Source organism: Monodelphis domestica, chromosome 8, assembly GCF_027887165.1.
Source record: "Monodelphis domestica isolate mMonDom1 chromosome 8, mMonDom1.pri, whole genome shotgun sequence".
In the NCBI taxonomy this organism is placed as follows: Eukaryota; Metazoa; Chordata; class Mammalia; order Didelphimorphia; family Didelphidae; genus Monodelphis; species Monodelphis domestica.
The window spans coordinates 181,589,710-181,610,670 of NC_077234.1; the positions used below are offsets into that span (position 1 = coordinate 181,589,710).

At 37.3% G+C, this 20,961-nt stretch overlaps 1 long non-coding RNA gene across 1 annotated transcript in view; it reads left to right on the forward strand.

Moving 5' to 3' along the window:
- LOC107649827 (uncharacterized) overlaps window positions 1–14,994 on the forward strand; it is a 96,637-nt gene extending 81,643 nt beyond the window's left edge. Inside the window, exon 4 of the long non-coding RNA XR_008914126.1 lies at window positions 7,777–14,994. This is a non-coding gene — a long non-coding RNA (uncharacterized LOC107649827). The remainder of the gene's footprint in view (window positions 1–7,776) is intronic.
- Window positions 14,995–20,961: the final 5,967 nt, after the last annotated feature.

The window sequence follows — 20,961 nt, forward strand, 5'->3', positions numbered from 1 at the left end:
AATTATGGTGGGAAGGACATTTGTGAGGGCTAGTGAGTTACAGCACTAAAAAAGACATTTACCCAACTCTTCAGCATTGCCCTTAGAGTCCTAAGGACTCTAGCTCTGGAGTATTATAAGAGAGAAGTTACAAAAGGAGAGAAAAAAAATCAGATCCAGCAATGCAAAGGAACAGCCCTAGTGGGGGAAGGGCAAGGAAGACTCAAGATTCCAGGAAGGAATAGAGGAGCTGAGAGAATTCAAAACTGCCAGCTTACTTCTGGTCAGCTCTTTGCTAGAGTGGACAGTCAGAGGAGGACCTCTGAGAGGGAGGATCCCTCTGGACATTGATTGCCTTCCAGTGAATCCTTAAATCTCTCTGGTTCAAGCTGAAGACAAAAGTAGACTGGGACTTTATAGGAAGCCATCTACTGAGAAGATCTCTCTTCCCCCAAATTGTCCTGAACTTCACCTTATAGCCAGATTAGTTTAGGAGGAAGGACAAACCAGCAACTAACCAAAAAGAGGGTCAGGCTAATAGCCTGAACCTCTCAGGATTGGGGGGGAGTCAGTTGCAAATCTATAGGGTTTCCTGTTTCCCATTTTCCTCACCCAACACCCTCACTCTCCCTGCCTTCTGTGTCCTCAAAAATAAAGTGTTTCCATTTAGATCTCGTCTGCCTACTTTCTGGCACCAAAGAAGGGGACTGAAGATTTGGGGAGAACCGTACCTTTCCCCAAACAGGAGAACTAGCTTAAGGCCAGGGCTGAGGATTAAACTCAGGTCTCAAAGTGTGAGAGAGGCAGTTGGGATATTGGGGAGGATCCAGAGGCAGGAAATTTACCTGCCTCTCAACAACGACTAATATCAGGAAGGGAGGCTGTGGGTCATTTCTCTAAAACCTTGTCCAGTCCTTAACCCCCACCTCCTAAACCCAATCTCTGAGGGGACATATTCTGTCCCTCTGGAAGGCAAATTGTGCTATCTTCCCCAAAGGGAAGAGAGAGGAAGATCGATCTCTTCCCTCTCCATTTCTTTAGCTCTTTCTCCCCCTCTCTCCAGTTCCCCTGTGTGTGTGTGTGTGTGTGTGTGTGTGTGTGTGTGTGTGTGTGTGTGTGTGAGAGAGAGAGAGAGAGAGAGAGAGAGAGAGAGAGAGAGAGAGAGAGAGAGAGAGAGAGAGAGAGAGAGAGAGGGAGAGAGAGAGAGAGAGCTCTTTCTGGTCATACATTACAGTATCTATTAAATAGGGATAATAGCTGCACAACCTTGATACATTTCCCTAAAATATATATACCATGCTTTGTCTCCATGCCTTTGCATAGGAAAATCCTCTAAGCTAGAATGCTCTTCTGCCTTAGGCCTACTTCTTAGAATTCCTATTTCTTTTTGATGCATAGCCCAAGTTTCCATTTCCATTTCCTAGCTCCCTTAGCAGTTAATCACCCTGTCTCATCCCAAAATTTCTTTGTATTTACTTATCTGTGTACAATCTGTGTACAGTAGTTTCTTTTTGGTAGAACGCATACTAAGGGCAGAAATTATTTCACTTTTCTTTCTTTATCTTTAGCGCCTATCACAATGCCTGACACATAGTGAGGGCTTAATAGATTTTTTTTTAATTAAATTGAATTCCCATCTGTTAAAGATTTGCTGGCTTGATATATAAAGAAAAAACTCAGTTCCATAATTAGAGAAGGCATCTCTCACTCTAGCCAGTCATCTGGTCTCTCAACACTCTTCTTCATAAGAGGAATGAATTAGACAGAATGTCTTACGATGGCCTTAAAAAAAAAAACTCAATCTACATTTTTTAAAAGTACCAACTATGTAGAAGGCACTGGAAATATAAAAGGGGGAAAATTCCTGACCCACAAACTCTTGCATTTGAATAATAGCTCTCTTTTGTTGTTGCTGTTCAGTAGCTTTTCAGTTGTGTCTGACTCTTTGGGATCCCCTTTGAAGGTTTTGTTGGTAAAGATATTAGAGTGACTTGCCATTTCCTCCTACAGTTCATTTTACTGACCAGGGAACTGAGGCAAATAGGGTTTAGTGACTTTCCCAGGATCACACAATAAGTGTTTGAGATTAGATGAATTTAGGAAGATGGGTCTTTCTGACCTCATGCCTGGCCCTCTATCCACTGTGCCACCTAGCTGCCCCTCATATTTCATTTTTCTATACTGCTTAAGATTTGTGGTTTTTTCACTTCCAACCTCTGAAGTTGTCAGCACAAGTATTTCCAAAAGAGCCCATAATCACAGAGTTATGAGTACCATAGGCTGGATTTACCCCCAGGGCTCTTGAACACTAAATCTAGAAGTCTACTCACTCTACCACACTGCCTTTCATTCTATGATTAAACAGTTACTCAAAACATATGTCCTTTGCAATGGTGTTAAGGAAAAAATGCTCAAGGATTTCTTCCATTAGCTGTGTGATCTTGGGCAAATTATCTCTCACTCCCTAAAGGAAGCCATCTAAATTTTGCACTGCCCAGACTATAACTCAAAATCAAGATTTTTGTCCTATATACCTCTTCCCTTTTCAGCCAAATTCCTAGGAAATGTTTACATTCGTTACTTCTATCTTATCATTCACACTCATTTCTTTGCCTCTTACAATCTGTCTCCCAAAATCACTAAACAGAAATGACTCTTTCCAAATTTGCCAATGACCTATTTGCCCAAACTGTTAGCCTTTTATTTTATTGGCATGACCCACCCATGAGTAATCAATATTCTTAATGGTTTAGGTTTATCTTTATTGTTGTAAGTAGTGTTTTGTAGTTTCATTTCTATAATTTTGGAGTGTGGCTTGGTAGCTGAACTCCCAGATATTTTATACATATTACAGTTACTTTGAAAGTAATTTCTTTTTCTATCTCTTCTCACTTTGTTAGAGTGGCAATAAACAGAAAGACGGATTTTCAAGAGTTTATTTTATATCCTGCTGCTTTATAGAAGTTATTTCAATTGGGAGTGTGCTTCAAACATTTTCTATTGGTGATCAAAAACTGTTTGGAGGCTACTTACTGTTCCAAGTTTGAACAAACCACTGCCTAAGAGAAGTACTCTTTAATTCTGTATGTGCCTAGAGAGAGTGAGGGTAGGGCCCCAAGTACAGGGGGAGACTCCGGTATAGTAAGGGCTTGATTTGTCTGGCTTGAAGGGAGGCAGAAGAGAAATCTCTGTCCTAACCCTTTTCCAAAGAAGACTTTAATGCCTGCCAGGAGGGAAGGCTGGAAGTCATGGCCAAAGGCTATTTTGTTCTTCTCAGAGAGAGGGTGCTGGGTTAGAAGTATTTTTCCTATACTACATTAATTTCTCTGTAAGGGTTGTGGATTAGAGAACATTCACGTGTATTTCTGTGGTCTGGTTTGGGTCACGGGCTCTGCTTTTTACATTTTTTTGTCCTTAAGAATCCCAATGAATGGCTTCCTTTATGATAAAACTTGGTTAATAGGAAAGTGACACAAGGATTCTCTCCCTGCCTGTGTTCATCAGATGAGGATGAGGAGGAGTAGATAGCTTGAGGGACCACTTCCTGATTAGCTACTTACTAATTAGAGATGTCAGAGTATTCAAGGGAAAGACGCCTAAAACTTTATCTATAGATCTGCTGATGGAGTTTTGGGGTCTTTGGTCATTCCCCAGGGCTGCTGACCTATCTATCACTTTAAGGATTATAATGCTGGCCTAATCAGTGAACTCATATTCTTACCCAAACCAAATCATTTTCCTGGAACATTTTATTTAATCACACCTTGGATGGGAGGAGAAGGTGGGGGCACTGGTGAGAAGCAAGAGAGCTCCAGCCCTTTCTGAGTCAGTCCCTTTTGGGGCTCTGGGAATACCAGTCTTCTTCGGGACTCTTCCAAAAGCAGTTCCTTTCCAGACTCTTTAGTCAAAATAATTTTAACCATAACAGGTACTGGGCTAGACATTGTCTATCTGCTCCATTAAATATTGTTCATGATGGGGAATATGATCAGATTCCGTCTAACTTCTGATTGTTTTGCCATTCCTAGAGGAGAGAGAGACCCAAAGCTCTGTATCCAAGGCTTGATCCCTTTCCTACTTGATACTAGTTCCACAAATAGCAAATTAGCAAATAGTAAAGAAATCAATTTATCCAAATCATAGCAAAACGGAAATCAAAGTAGGTATACATTGGAGAATATACACCAGACAATACAGAATGTGGGATGTTTCCCATTGGGAATAAGTAACTTACATCAACCAAGAGAGTCCTAGGGACATGATAAAGACTTTCTGTTCCTCTTCTGTCTCCCCAGAATCTTTTCCTTTAGCAACCTGTGGTGGCATTGGCCTATTCCATCTTCTCTCTTGAAGATGGAGACCAGGAGTGCCTGAAGTGACTAGGTGCTTGAAGACATGAATTATGAATTGTCCCAAAGGAGATGGGCCTTGAAGAGCCCTGAAGAAGATTGGTATTCCAAGAGCCCCAAAGGGGACCCTGAGAAGGCTGGAGCTCGTTTGCTTCTCACCAAAGCCCCCCCTTCTCCTCCTACCAATAAGAAGAGAGTCCCATAGGAATAGGCTAAAAGATAGGAATTAGACTCACAAGAGTGATCGTAAATAGCTTATTTATATAATTGGGGTGTATGAGGTGTTCACGAAATACTGGCTTGCTGAGCTCTTTTCAAGGACTACTTCCCTCCTTTGGTGTGCACCTGCCACCTAGATCTCACTTATGGCTCCATGAAGCTGTAAAATGGGTGGCAAGCACACCCTGTAAACCATCTCAAGTGGACTAAAAGAGGTTGAGGGTCACTGATAGTCATGAAAGCCATGGATGAGTTAGGGGGATGTCTACTCCCAGCATGTGAAAACTTCCCCCAGGGGGAGGAGCAGATGAGAACAGTGTGTTCAAATAGCCAGGAAGGTGGTTGAAGCAGGCACTATGGAGCTCTTAGATCCTGGTTGGACATCAAAGAAGCCAAGGTCATCCTACTGCAGCCAAAGGCATCACCAGTCTCGACTTTTGTCTTGCCCCTGGATTTCGGTTATTGGAAGAAAGGGTGAGGTTGATCACTTTGCACAACTTTGCCTCATTTAAATCCATTTAAGTGCAAGTCAAAAGACATCACTAGTGATGTCATTTTGAACCTCTTCCATTGTGAAGGACAATCAACCAACCAACCAATTCACATAGTGCATTGGAGTCATTTCACGAAGGTGGAGATATTGGGACATACCCAGATGAGCTATCTCAGATTTAAAGTGCTCTTTGGATCAGAACCTACTAAAACAGTTCATTCGTATGTCCACACCAATGTAGTTACTTATTATACTAGCCAGTCAGAAGGCACATTCATTCAAAGCCAAAAGGCCTAGCAAATAAAGTGGCAAAAAGATCTCCTTCCCTTTAATACAGGTTGTATATTCTCAGAAGTTACTACCCATCTAGCAGGGAAGGGTACTGTATAAAATTTAACAGTTATATAAAAGTGAAACTTATTCATGTAAAATAAAGGCTGTCTCCAAAGTCTTTAAGAAGTTTTCAGCTTATTGAAGCTCAACCTTAAAACTGTACTAACTCTTTTAGGGCCACCTCTAATAACAAAACCAATTAAATTAATATGTAAGATACAATTTTAAAATAGGTCTTCATATACAAACATTCCTCACTAACTTCTTTGTCCTTCAAATAAGAAAAAAATGAGAGATTTTTTAAAAACCACCTATCTCACTCCAGTTTTATCAGGTGAAATATTTTTGTACAAGTCAAAGGTCTCAACTTCTGTAACTTTTTCAGGTAGAGCTGGAATGTTGCTCTGGCTCTAGATGGATCTCTGGAAAGGATCGATGGGCTTGTTCCAGGGCATGGAGAATGGTTGCAGGTGGGATGGCATTGGATGATACCACCTGAAATCTAATAGAGTGTAACTGAAACGAAGCAAAATTAGTGAAAGCATTTAGAAGATAGAGACCAAAAATTCAAGAGGAAGAATATTATCATGGAAAGAATCAGGACAAGGGTCAAGATGGAAAATAAACAGGAGTTCCATGGGGATCCCAAGTTAGCAAGTATTTGTTCCTCTGGCACTGTCCTGACATAGTGGGTGCTCACAAGATGATGTGGATCCCAGTTAGAGCCTGCAGGAAACTTTGATAGTCTCCATTAGATTTGTCCCACCGTTCCTAATGAACAGACAAATTAGTGAATCTCTGACCTCCCTTTTTGAGGAGAGAGGAAGAGACGAAATATCAGAGCAGTTGAGGTGGATTTTGGTCCAAGATGTCACTATCCTGATTTTAAGTCCCTTGTAGTATAAACAGAATAAATGAATGTGCAGATGTAGTAAAACCAAAGATGATACAATAACAATTAACAGCATTAACATTAGATTTCTTTGCATTTTAGTTGCATATCTCCAGTTTCAGTAAAACTTAATTTCAGATCTCACATGCCCAAGTAGTTATCTGGGTTCCAAAAAAACTTCTTTTCTCTGACAGTCAGGGATAGGTTACCTCTTTAGTAGATTTGCTTCTTTAGTTCCAGGTTGCTTGTAGAGATTCTTTAGATGTTCCTGCTAAAATCTTTTCCAAAGCAGATCCCTATACATATTAGTACAGCTTTTAAACGCATAAGTCACAGAACTCTTGTAGACAGATTTCTCTACCCCATATTCAGTGATTATACAAATTAATTAGCATAAAAGAGGTAAATTGTACTCCAATTGAAACAAAAACTTGGGGTGGGGTACAGATACTTAGGTAAGTAGTGAACATATTTGGTTGCTATGCACATTCAAATTTCAGAGACTTTAATTACCAATTCATTTGATTGTTTGGGATATGGAATGACATTAGACTAAAACAAGTCTCATCTTACAATTTGCATTATGCATCTATTTTTTAAAGTCATAAACTTTACTGTTTCTTTTCCATCATTTGGCACATATATACGGCACATTAGAAAGCAGAACTCATAAATTATTTTTTAGAAAAATATACACAAATCCCTCCCATCTACAAGCACATAAGGGTTTCCAATAGCATGCACGAAACATTTTTTAAATAGTAAAAAGGTATCTGAAAACACACTCCAGACAATACCAAAAGTCTTGGGCCCTAGACAAGTTATTGACAGTATTGGCTATTTGCTTTGATTATAGATATTTGTTATGAAAGGAAAAAAGCAGGGAAAGGATTATCTTTAACTTCAGGTAAGAGTCAGAGTTATTAATCAATCATGAAGTAACCATTTCACTTCCCTACCAGATTCAGGAATAATCAGGTGGTGTTCACATTAATTGGAAGGGATCTCATCTCAAATATGCTAAAATTGACCCCTCAACTTTTCCAGATAAGGACCTCCACCTCTATCACTTCAGGATTACACTCCATCTGAGTGTCTTGTGGTTTTTCTCTTCAATGGTGGATCACCAACATATTGAATAATCATCCCTCATACCACTATACCTGAATTCAAAACTCAAAATAATATTAGTTGCAGTCCCCAAAGCTTTTACTTTTAAAATGACAAATCTTAGCAATTGCCGTTTGGAGCTGAAAATTTTCCAGGATTCCCATACACAATGCAGAGATTTGATTTCACAACTTTTACTTGATTCTCTTCTCTCCTCCTTAAGTTATAACTCATCCTGGCATAAAGACCAATTATTAGAAATCATTGCAGGATTATAAACAGACTTGCACATTCTCAGTAATGAATTTCATTGTTTATAAATTTTATGACCTGAACAAGCCTTTTTTTCTTTCTTTTTCCTTTTTTTCTTTCTTTTTCTTTTCTTTTCTTTTTTTTTGCAGGACTGGTGACTGCTTACACAGACCAAGAAGTTACAGCTAAAGGAAAATGTGCAAGGTTTTTTCATCAGACTGGGTGATGGGACAAGAAGGGCTTGTAAGAAGGCATCAATCTTGTTTTTAATTCCAGCCATGATTCTTCATTGCTTGGAGTTTTTGGATTGTAATAATGACTTTTGTTGGGCAGCTGGTGGCTCAGTGGATAGAGTGCCAGCTCTGGAATCAGGAAGACTCGCCATCTTGAATTCAAATCTGGCCTCAGACATTTAGTAGCTGTATGACTCTAGGCAAGTCACTCAACCTTATTTGTCTCAATATCTTCATCTGTAAAATGAGTTAGAGAAGGAAATGGCAAACTGCTTCAGTATCATTGCAAAGAAAACTCTAAATGGGGTCCCAAAGAGTTGGACACAACTGAACAATAGTAACAAATAATGACTTTTGTAATATAAATTTTCTTTTTTATTATGAACATAATAGTGACAAAGCATGAATGTTTCAATATACAATGAAGATCAGAAAAAAGGATGGCATAAGCAACTGTGAATTTGTCATATGCAGTTTTTTTTAAAGTATATGTGAAATTTTACTGGTTAATTAACAAAACTGTCCTGCCTTGGGTGTCCCCTCCTTTTCCTCTCTTGTCCCTTTTCACTACTTCATTGACTCTCTTTTTTTCTTTTCCTTTATTTTTTAAAAAATTAATATTACTATCCAATTCAAATCAAACATTTATTAAGGTCTTACTGTATGCCAGGAGTTGCTATCCAATGCAATGGAGAGAGTGCCTGGCTTGGAATCAAGATGACTCATCTTCCTGAATTAAAATCTGGCCTCAAACGCTTACTAGCCATATGATTCTGGTTAAGTCACTTCACCCTGTTGCCTCAGTTTCCTCATCTGTAAAATGAGCTAGAGAAGGAAAAAAAGCCGTATATTTGCCCAAAAAACCCCACAAGGCTTCATGGAGAATTGTATGCAACTGAAAAAAAAAAAGACTGAACATGGACAATACACTAGCACTCAACTAAGTCCTGGGGATACAAGGAAAAACAAAAAGACAGTTTCTGTCCTCAAAGGAACTTACCTTCATTGGAGATGGCAAATCAATAACTAAAAAGATATGATATATAGGGAAGTTAGAGGCGATAGGGCTAGAGAAGAATCTTGAAGAGAGCCAGCAAACTAAAAAAGGCAAAGAAGTACTATAGGTGGGGGGCTGGGGAAAAGGGAGCTCGTTCAAAGGCACAAAGATGGGAGATTTAATATCCTATTTAAGTGGGCCAGTAGAGTACAAAGTGAAGTGTTGTAAGACTGGAAAGGTAAGGAAGCATTCAGATTATTCGGGACTTCAAATGTCAAACATAGGCATTTATATTTGATTCTTGAAATAAAGGAGCCACTGGAGCTCATCGAAGAAGGGAGAGATCTTTGCTTTATACAAGTCATGGAAGCTGAGTGGAAGATGATTTGGAGGGAGTAGAGGCTTGAGGCGCAGTTAGAAGGCTCTTGCAATAGTCCGAGGAGGGGTGATGAGACCCTGATGTATGGCTGTGGCTGGGTACGTGCAGAGAAGGGGACGATCTGGAGGGACATTGTTAAAGTCAGATCTATGGGGTGAAGGAGAGTAAGTAGGTGAGAAGACAGAAGTTGTAGATCTAAGTCAGCCAGGAGGGTGGCTGTGCCCTCGGCAGTAATTAAGCAAGTTGGGAAGAGAGGATAATTTGGGGGAAATGATGAGCTGTTACACTTGAGTTTAAGATAACTTATGGGATGGCCAATTGTAGATGTCCAAAAAGCAGTGTGTGATGTGATGTGAGACTGGAGCTCAGAGAGAGACAAAGATCGAATGGAGACCTCGGAGAGACTAAATGATCCTATGGGAATTGACGAAATGACCAAATCATCTAAAGTAGGGGTGGGACTTTTTAACCTGAGAGCCATGAAAGCGTGTCAAGAGATCCATGACCTTGAATGGGAAAGAATGTCATCACTATGTTCAAGGTTTCATTTGTGATTCAATGTATTTTATTTTATATGTTTAAAAATGTTATTAATAGAAGAGGACATGGTGGCGGCACAATGCCAAAGGAATTCACGGCACACAAAAAAAACTTAAGAACCCTTGCTACAGAGGAAGAGAGGAGAGGGTCCAGAACAGAGCCTTTGGAGGCACCCATTCTACAGATGATCCAACCAGCAAAGGAGACTGAGAGAGAACAACTGGACACATAAGAGAGGTTGACAATCAAGAGAGAGAGTTGCCACAAAAACCTACTGCAGAGTTGTTCATGAGAACAAACCTCAAAAATATGAAATTGTTGTTTATTACTATTATTATTACTCAGAAATGTCTTAGGTCGTTTGGCAGAGGAGAACTAGACAGAAAGGAGGTGTGGCTTCCTAGATAGGATTTTGGAAAAAAGAAAAAACAACTCCATTCCCAGAAACAAGTCTAGATTAGTCAATATTTGCCCCCTAGTGGCTGATTTGGAAATTGGCTCTCCCTTTGGCTATAGATAGGTTCTGGAAGTACAGACTCTGGAAGTAGTGTGGAGAGGGCAGAAATTGATGGAATTTTTAGGGCAAGAGGTATTGGAGAAAGCCTACCTTCCTAATGGCAAAAATTCCCTTGGATCAGGAACTGCTTTTTTCAGGAGGGACCCATAAACAACATGCTATGACACATTGACATAATTTACATCAATCCAATTTTTTCTTCTCCCGAATCCTTTGTAATGGCACGAGAATTCAAGGGACTCCTGGTCAACATTGACAAGATTCAAAGGGTGGCCAGCTAGGGAAAGGGTAAATCTGTGGCTCGATGTGATCTGAGGTGCTCTAAAAGATGCTTATATCCCAAATCTCCCTATCCCTTCATCACACTCTTCCTTGGTGTCTGAAAATCTCAGTATCGGAGACAATCCTTTAAACTGAATGGTTGAGTTTCCAGAAGGCTCCCATTGCAAAGGTATTGCTTGGAAAGAGTATTACATTATGCCATTATTACTTGTTTATGTATTAGCATGAATCAGCTTCCTTGATTAGATACTCAATTACCTGAGGAAACAGAGCAGAGAGTTGAGGAAATGGGAAATCAGTAAATATTGATGATGAATGTAAAATGAAGTCTCCGAAGACAGGTCATGGAAGGACCCTTAAGAGGGATGGTGGTCAGCATGATACTACTCTATACCTTTGAGATAGGCAAAAAAAAAAATGGAAATGAAGTTTGGGTGAGCAGGTTTCAGAAGAGACAGGAGATTTAATTTTTTGCCTACTTAATTTTGCTAAGGACTCTATCTTTCAGCATGATACTTTTTAAAAATTCATTTTTATTATCATGCAAAAGACACTTCCATATTGGTCATTGTTGTAAGAGCAAAGTCATACATAATCAAAACCCCAATATAAGACCAAAGATACACTGATGTGAAAGACGACTCCAATAGTTCATTCCCTGGAGGTGGAGAACATTCCCCATCCTAAGTCTTTGAGGATTGTCCCAGATCATTACATTGTTGAGAGTAGCCAAGTTTTCACAGATAATCATTGTCCAATATTGCTGTTATTGTGTCTCTTATTTTGCTCTGCTATGGTCCCTGCAGATCTTTCCAGCTTTCCCCTCTCAATTTCCAATTCTTCAGCATGATACTTTTGAAGAACTTCAACTTCTAACAAAAAAAAATTGAAGACTATAAATGATCACATGAAATTATCACATGCTCTAAGCCACCAATAAATAGTAGATAAATACAAATAAAAATGTTGTTTCATAATACTCTATGCCAATAAATATGAAAAAAAGGGAAGTCAATGCTAGAAGTGCCTTTAGAAGATAGGTACATTGGTATATTGTTAGAACTGTGCAGTAGTCCAGAAATTCTAGATTTCAATAGGAAATTATGCAAGAAAAGCGACTCTATGCCAATACACTGTTCTTTAGACCAGCAGCCCAGCTACTTGGTACAGATTGCAAGGACGTTGGAACAAAGGCTCAATGTAAAATATTCATAGCAAAAAATTTTGTGGTAACAAACATCCTCAAGCAAAACAGACATCCATCATGTAGGAAATGACTAAAATAATTATAGCATATGAATTTAATGGAACATTATTGTAAAAAAGAAATAAGTATGAGCAATTCAAAGAAATATCATAAAGCTTATATAAATTGAAATAGATACAAATAAGCAATAATCAAAAAGCACTTCAGTGCCTTCTATTTGAACTAGACTCAGGATTACAAAGAAAAAAATGAAATAATCTCTACCCTCAAGGAGCTTACAAATATAAATGGAGATAATGTATGCATACATAAGTATATATACAACATATACAAAATAAATACAAGATTATTTGGAAATAAGGCACTAGCCTTAGCAGTTGCAGGGAATCAAGAAAGGTTTGTAGAAGGGAGTTATTGCTCTAAAAAAAATCCCAAAGAATTCTAAGAGGCAGAGGTTGAAAGCAGAGTAAATTGAAGAGAGGGGGGAAAATCAGTGCAAAGGCAAGGAAATGGGAGATGGAATATCATGTGTGAGGAAGAAGAGAAGAACAATATGACTGGATCATAGAGTGCATGGAAAGGAATAATACACAATATTGACAAAGTTTCCAAATCCCATGTGGGGAGAGGTTTCAGAGGCCATCTATCTAACCCAAACCTAAAAGAAGATCTCCTCTGGACATCCCTGAGGATGGCCATCCAGCTGGTGGAACCTTTGAGTTTCAGATAATGGTGGTAGAGGAGTCTAAGGTGACCCATTCTAATTTGAGCCAATTCTAATTGTTAGGAAATGATTTCCCTTTCAGAATCTTCTCTTTGCTTCTAATTTTACCCTCCAGGGGCAAGTAAAACAAGTTGAATCCCTGTTGAACATGACAGACCTTTTACCCTTTCCTCAAATGTATATTCTATTGGTATACTTTATCTCTAATTTATTCTTTTTGTTCTCATTGTTTTTTCTTATTTTAAGACCATTAATCTAAATAACAAAACTGTTCCCAACTCCTTTATCTTATTTGATTCCCTCTATGATCTTGGATGACTTTAGGATCCTGATGAGACTTTGTATCACCCCCACATACGCTATAAAAAGTGTAAATAGCTCCTCCTTATAGAAGTCTTTCCAAATGTTCACCTGCAACTACATTTTTATGGTTTTCTTGATTCCTGTGTTTGTACTGCAGTTTCTACTCAGCTTTGGATTTGTTTGTTTGTTTTTAAATCAGGAATGCTTAGAAGTCCCCCACTTCACTGAAGATCTACTTTTTTTTTATTCAAAAACATTTTATTTTCCCAATTGCATGTGATAATAATTTTCAACATATGTTTTCTGAAGTTAGAAGATCCAAATTGTCTCCCTCTTTCCCTTCCCTTCTCCTTCTCAGAGATGGTAAGCAATTTGATCTGGGTTACACATGTATTATTATATAAAACTTACCTCTATATTGGTCACTGTTGTAATAGAATATTCATATAAAAACAAAACCCCCAAATAAATAAACTAATAACATTAAACTGAAATAATAATAAACTAAATAAATGAATATGAAAGAGGGTGTTTTTTGATCTGCAGAAGATTCACTTTTTAATCTCAGTTTTGCTGGGTAAGGTATTTTTGGTTGTAGTCCTACATACTTTATATCACATTCAGTGGAGTATGCTCCTTTATATTGGTAGCTCCTAAAATTTTATGTGATTCATTTCAAGGACTCCCCATGGATTGATGGAGTCAGATGGAGACATACTACTCCATAATTCACTTTATTCACTTTTCTTTTTTTTTTAAGTTTTCTTTCACAAAAGGACTAATATGGAAAGATGTTTTACACTATTACACATGTAAAATCTATATCAGATTGTGTGCCATCTCAGAGGGGGAGAAAGGAGGGAAAGAGGATGAAAATTTTGCTCAAACTTGTAAAAAATGAAGGTTAAAAATTGTTTTTCATTAATCAAGGGGGGAAAAACAGTTTTAAAAGATCATGTATGATCTGACTGTGGTTGCCAATATTTTTTCTTTGACCTGGAAACTCTAAATTTTAACTGTATTGTTTCTGGGATTTTTCATTTGGGAATTTCTTTCGGGAAGTGAACAGGGAATTCTATTTTCACTTTCCCCTCTTTATTCTAATGTCTGAACAGTTTTCTTTCATGATTTCCTGAAATACAATAGCTGAGCTCTTTTTTTAGACATAGTTTTCATATAGTCCAGTGAATTCTATATTATCTCTCCTTTATCTGTTTTCCAGATTCATTTTTTTGTTTTGTTTTGTTTGTATGAGACACCTTAAAATTTTCCTCTATAAACCCATTCACATGATCTGGACTGAGTTCCGTCCTGGGGAAATCTGCCTCTAACAAGAGAAGTTAAGCTCCTTTTCTTTGACTTATTATACTCCTTGACCTTATCACTCCAGGGCAGAACTATTTATAACGGTTTTGGCTGGAGTCTATGGTGGCCCCAAATGGGAAGTAGAATGGTAACCATTGTACAAAGTAGCTCAGGTATGAGGCAGGTATTTATTTGCAATATGCAAAAGACTCTCACTAGCTCACTTTAATAGAAAGATTAAGGACAGAATTTAGTAACAATTACTGTGATACTCAGAATTCTTTGGAAGAAACTTAACCAAAGAAGAGACAGTATTAACTACTATTAAACTCTTTCAGGAGGTGGAAACAAAGATCAAAAGATGAAACAGTGTGTGGAATTGTTAATTAAGCACTGTTACATCTGATCTCACCTCTGTGCTATCCATATAACTCTAACAAGCCAAGCCAGGTGATGGGTTTCTTCTCTTTTGGGTGTTCATCTTTGATTCAGAAACTTCTTTGCCATGAATCAGCTCCATCCAAGGGACCCAGGACCTCAAGACCTCTCAAATTCACAAGGGTAGCCACCTGCCCATCACCAAATTCCTCCCTGAGACTTAGTAAAGATAAATGAAATAGAAAAGGCACCGAGGGTTCTGAAAGTATTTAGGCAAGACTTATGCTTTAGCTACCATCTTTCAACAGTTTTTTAGCATATTGCAATATATCTCCTCTGGTCACCAGAGAGTCATAATACTCTTGGAATATTCAAAGCCTGAACTACTGTCCACTCCTCACCCTTTTGAACTGTCACTTTCTCGTGTATTTTCTCCATTTTTCAAGGTCCTAAATATTGATAAAATATTTCAATATAGAAATTACTATAATTATATTATGACTCTGCCCCCATCATTAGTATTTCCATAGTTAGTCTGTGGACAAGTAAGTTGACCTTTGTTTCCCTTAATCCACTTGAGAAGCAAATGGCAAATCACTATATCTTTTTTTTGGTTTTATTTTATTTTATTTTTTTACAGTTTTTAAATTAATTTATTTAGTCAATTTAGAACATTATTCCTTGGTTACAAGAATCACATTATTTTCCTCCCTCCCCTCCACCCACCCTTTCCACAGCCAATGCACAATTTCATTAGGTATTACATGTGTCCTTCATCAGAACCTATTTCCATGTTGTTGGTGTTTGCATTAGGATATTCATTTAGAGTCTACATTCCCACCCATATCCCCTCAACCCATGTATTCAAACACTTGTTTTTCTTCTGTGTTTCTGCTCCCACAGTTTTTCCTCTGAATGTGGATAATATTTTTTTCTTGTAGATTCCACCAAGTTGTTCAGGATCACTGCATTGCCACTAATGGAGAAGTCCATTACATTGGATTGTACCACAGTGTAGCAGTCTCTGTGTACAATGTTCTCCTGGTTCTGCTCCTCTCACTCTGCATCATTTCCTGGAGGTCATTCCAGTTCCCATGGAATTCCTCTAATTTATTATTCCTTTGAGCACAATATTATTCCATCACCAATATATACCACAATTTGTTCTGCCATTCCCCAATTGAAGGGCATCCCCTCAGTTTCCAATTTTTTTTGCCACCACAAAGAGCTCAGTTATGAATAGTTTTGTACATGTCTTTTTCCTTATTATCTCTTTGGGGTACAAACCCAGCAGTGCTATGGCTGGATCAAAGTTCAGTCTCGTAGTGCTCTTTGGGCATAGTTCTAAATTGTCCTCCAGAATGTTTGGATCAATTCACAAGTCCACCCGCAATGCATTAATGTCCCAACTTTGCCACATCTCCTCCAGCATTCATTACTTTCCTTTGCTGTCATGTTAGCCAATCTGCTAGGTGTGGGGTGATACCTCAGAGTTGTTTTGATTTGCATTTCTCTGATTATAAGATATTTAGAACACTTTTTCATGTGCTTATTAGCAGTTTTGATTTCTTTTACTGAAAATTGCCTATTCATGTCCCTTGCCCATTTATCAATTGGGGAATGGCTTGATTTTTTTGTACAATTGGTTTAGCTCTTTATAAATTTGAGTAATTAGACCTTTGTCAGAGGTTTTTGTAATGAAGATTGTGTCCCAATTTGTTGCTTCCCTTCTAATTTTGGTTGCATTGGTTTTGTTTGTACAAAAGCCTTTTAATTTGATGTAATCAGAATAATTGATTTTAGATTATGTAATTTTTTCTAGCTCTTGCTTGGTTTTAAAGTCTTTCCTTTCCCAAAGATTTGACAAGTATACTATTCTGTGTTCATCTAATTTACTTATATTTTCCTTCTTTATATTCAAGTCATTCACCCATTCTGAATTTATCTTGGTGTAGGGTGTGAGATGTTGATCCAAACCTAATCTATCCCTTACTGTCTTCCAGTTTTCCCAGCGGTTTTTTATCAAATAGTGGGTTTTGGTACCAAAAACTGGGATCTTTGGGTTTATCATAGGCTCTCTTGCTGAGGTCACTTACCCCTCTCTAGTCTATTCCACTGATCCTCCTTTCTGTCTCTTATCCAGTACCAAATTGTTTTGATAACCTGCTTTATAGTATAGTTTGAGATCTGGGACAGCAAGACCTCCTTCCTTCACATTTTTTTTTCATGATTTCCCTGGATATCCTTGATATTTTGTTCTTCTAAATGAACTTTGTTATGTTTTTTTCTAAGACAGTAAAAAAGTTTTTTGGTAGTTCAATGGATATGGCACTAAATAAGTAAATTAATTTGGGTAGGATTGTCATTTTATTATGTTAGCTTGTCCTACCCATGAGCAGTCGATGTTTTTCCAATTGTTTAGATCTAGTTTTAATTGTGTGGAGAGTGTTTTGTAGTTGTGTTCATATAGTTCCTGTTTATCTCGGCAAATAGATTCCTAAGTATTTTATATTGTCTAGGGTGATTTTAAATGGAATTTCTCTTTCTAATTTTTGCTGCTGAGATGTGTTGGATATATATAGAAATGCTAATGACTTATGTGGGTTTATTTTGTATCCTTCAACTTTGCTAAAGTTGTTGATTATTTTGACTAACTTTTTGGTTGATTCTCTGGGGTTCTTTAAGTAGACCATCATATCATCTGCAAAGAGTGATAGCTTGGTCTCCTCATTGCCAATTTTAATACCTTCAATTTCTTTTTCTTCTCTAATTGCTATAGCTAGTGTTTCTAGTACACAGTTAAATAATAGAGGTGATAATGGGCATCCTTGTTTCACTCTTGATCAGACTGGGAAGGCTTCTAATTTGTCCCCATTGCAGATGATATTTGCTGATTGTTTTAGATATATACTGTTTATTATTTTTAGGAAAGGGCTTTCTATTCCTATGCTTTCTAGTGTTTTCAATAGGAATGAGTGTTGTATTTTGTCAAAGGCTTTTTCTGCATCTATTGAGATAATCCTGTGATTTTTGTCGGTTTGCTTGTTAGTATGACCAATTATGTGGATGGTTTTCCTAATGTTGAATCATCCTTGCATACCTGGTATGAATCCTGCCTGGTCATAGTGAACAACCATTTGATGACTTGCTGGAGTCTTTTCTGCTAGTATCCTATTTAAGATTTTTGCATTTATATTCATTAAGGAGATTGGTCTATAGTTTTCTTTCTCTGTTTTTGACCTGCCTGGCTTTAGAATCAGTACCATATTTGTGTTGTAAAAGGAATTTGGTAGAACTCCTATTCTGTCAAATAGTTTGTATAATATTGAGATTAGTTGTTCTTTGAATGTTTGATAGAATTCATTTGTGAATCCATCTGAACCTGGGGGTTTTTCTTAGGGAGTTCTTTGATGGTTTTTTCAATTTCTTTTTCTGATATGGAGTTGTTTAGGTAGTCTATTTCTTCCTCTGTTAGTCTAGACAATTTATATTTTTGTAAATATTCATTCATATCACCTAGATTGCCATATTTATTGCCGGCATAATAATTGGGCATTATTGGGCATGATAATTTTTAATAATTGCCTTAATTTCCTCTTCATTAGTGGTGAGGTCTATCTTTTCACCTTGGATACTATCAATTTAGTTTTCTTCTTTACTTTTTAAAAATTAGATTGACCAGTACTTTATTTTATTTGTTTTATTCAAAGTACCAACTTCTAGTCTTATTTATTAAATCAATATTTCTTTGACTCAATTTTATTAATTTCTCCTTTGAGTTTTAGGATCTCTAATTTAGACTTCATATAAGGATTTTTAATTTGTTTGCTTTCTAGTTTTCTAATTTGTATGCTTAATTCACTGACCTCTGCCCTCTCTAATTTCTTCACATATGAACTCAAGGATATGAATTTCCCCCTGAGTATTGCTTTGGCTGCATCCCATAAATTTTGAAAGGATGTCTCATCATTATCATTTTCTTCAATAAAATTATTGTTTCTATGATTTGTTCTTTAACTCACCAATTTTGGAGAATTCTATTGTTTAATTTCCAATTAATTTTTGATTTGCCTCTCCATGTACCCTTACTAATCATTATTTTCATTGCATTGTGATCTGAGAAGGTTGCATTTATTATTTCTTCTCTTTTGCACTTCTTGGCAATGTTTTTATGCCCCAATACATGGTCAATCTTTGGGAATGTACCATGTGCTACTGAAAAGAAGGTGCATTCCTTTTTGTCCCTATTTATTTTTCTCCACATGTCTACTTACTCTAATTTTTCTAAGATTTCATTCACTTCTCTTACCTCTTTCTCATTTGATTTGGTTTGATTTATCTAGTTCTGATAGAGGAAGGTTCAGGTCTCCCACTAAGATAGTTTTTCTATCTATTTCATCCTTGAACTCCACTAGTTTCTCCTTTAGAAATTTCGATGCTATGCCATTTGGTGCATACATGTTGAGTATGGTTATTTCCTCATTATCTATACTGCCTTTTATCAGGATGTAATTACCTTCCCTATCTCTTTTAACTATATCTATTTTTACTTTGGCTTTGTCAGATATAATGACTGTGACTCCTGCCTTCTTTTTATCAGTTGATGCCCAACAGATTTGGCTCCATCCTCTTACTTTTACCCTATGCGTATCTACCTTCCTCATGTGTGTTTCTTGTAGACAGTATATAGAAGGGTTTTGGATTCTAATATACTCTGCTATTCACTTGAATTTTATGGGTGAGTTTATTCCATTGAGATTCAGAGTTATAATTACCAGCTGTGTATTTCCCAGCATTTTGATTTCTACTCCTAGTCCAGTCCTGTTTTTTTCTTTCACTATTTCCTTCTACACCAATGTTTAGTTTTTAATCAGTCCCCCTAATTTCCACCCTTATTTTACTTCCCTTTCTACCCCCCTTCCTTCTAATTCCCCCCTTATTTCCTTTACAGTCTTTTAAACTACCCCCCCACCCTCTCCCTCCCTTGTACTGCTTCCCTCCTCACCAGTCCTTTGTTACCCTTCTACTTCCCTGTAGGGCACAAATCAACTCTCTGACCCAATGGATTGGATTGTTCTTCCCTCTTTGAGTCAATTTCAATGCATGTAAGAGTTGAGTATTTCCTATCTCCAACCTCTTTACCCTTCCAGTTTATTTATGTTCTCCCCGCTCCCATCATGAGCTTCTTTGTGACATATAAATTTACCCCCTTTTGTTTCTTCTCCCATTTCTTTTAGTATTAAGCTCTTTTTTAGATCTAGTTGTACATCTAGAGCTAAAAAGAGAGGCTAATATATATATATAATATATATGTATTTATGCATGCATATATCTATATACGTATTTATGTCTTGTCATTTCATCCTATTCAGTTTTTCACTATTCCCTCTAAGTGTAATTCTTCTAGCTGCCCAGTTGATAATAACAATTTTTAAGAGTTACCAGTCACCTCTTTTCTTATAGGGATACATATAATTTTAATTTACTGGGTCTCTTAAAAAAAAAAGGTGGTTTTTTGTTTTGTTTTTCTTTTTTACCTCTTTAAATTACCTTTTCATGATTCTCTTGAGTTCTGTGCTTGGATGTCAAATTTTCTGTTCAGGTCTGGTCTTTACAAATTCTTGGAATTCTTCTGTTTTGTTAAATGACCATACTTTACCCTGTAAGAATATAGTCAGTTTTTCTGGGTGGTTGATTCTTGGTTGTAGACCTAGTTCCCTTGCTTTCCAGAATATCATATTCCACGCCTTTTGGTCCTTCAGTGTAGATGAATCCAGATCCTGTGTTATCCTCACTGTGGTTCCATGGTATCTGAATGACTTCTTCTTAGCAACTCATAATATTTTTTCCTTGGTCTGATAGTTCTTGAATTTGGCTATAACATTCCTGGTTGTTGTCAGTTGGGGATTAAGTACAGGACGTGATTTGTGAATTCTTTCAATCTCCATTTCCCCCCTCTTGTTCTAGAATATTGGGGCACTTTTCTTAGATAATTTCCGGTAGTATGATGTCTATGCTTTTTCTTTTGTCATGGTCTTCTGGTAGACCAATGATTCTTAAGTTGTCTCTCCTGGAATTATTTTCTAAATCTTCTGTTTTGTGAATGAGGTGCTTCATATTTTCCTCAATTTTTTCATTCTTTTGATTTTGTTCTATAGTGTCCTGCTGCCTTGTGAAGTCGCTTGCTTCTAGTTGTTGTATTCTGGATTTTTAAAGACTGGCTTTCTTCCCTGGCTTTTTGGTCATCCTTCTCCTTCTGGTCTGATTTTCTTTGGAGGTCATCTTTCATCTTCTTTGCCTCATGTTTCATCTCCTTTGCCTCATTTTCAAGCTAATTAATTTTGGCATTCAAGACACTGTTTTCTGTTTCAAGATGACTTATCTTGCTTTTTAAGTTCTTTTCCCAGTTATCTTCAGCCTCACTTAATTGTGTTTTGAATTGTATTTTAAGTTCTTCCAGAGACTATAT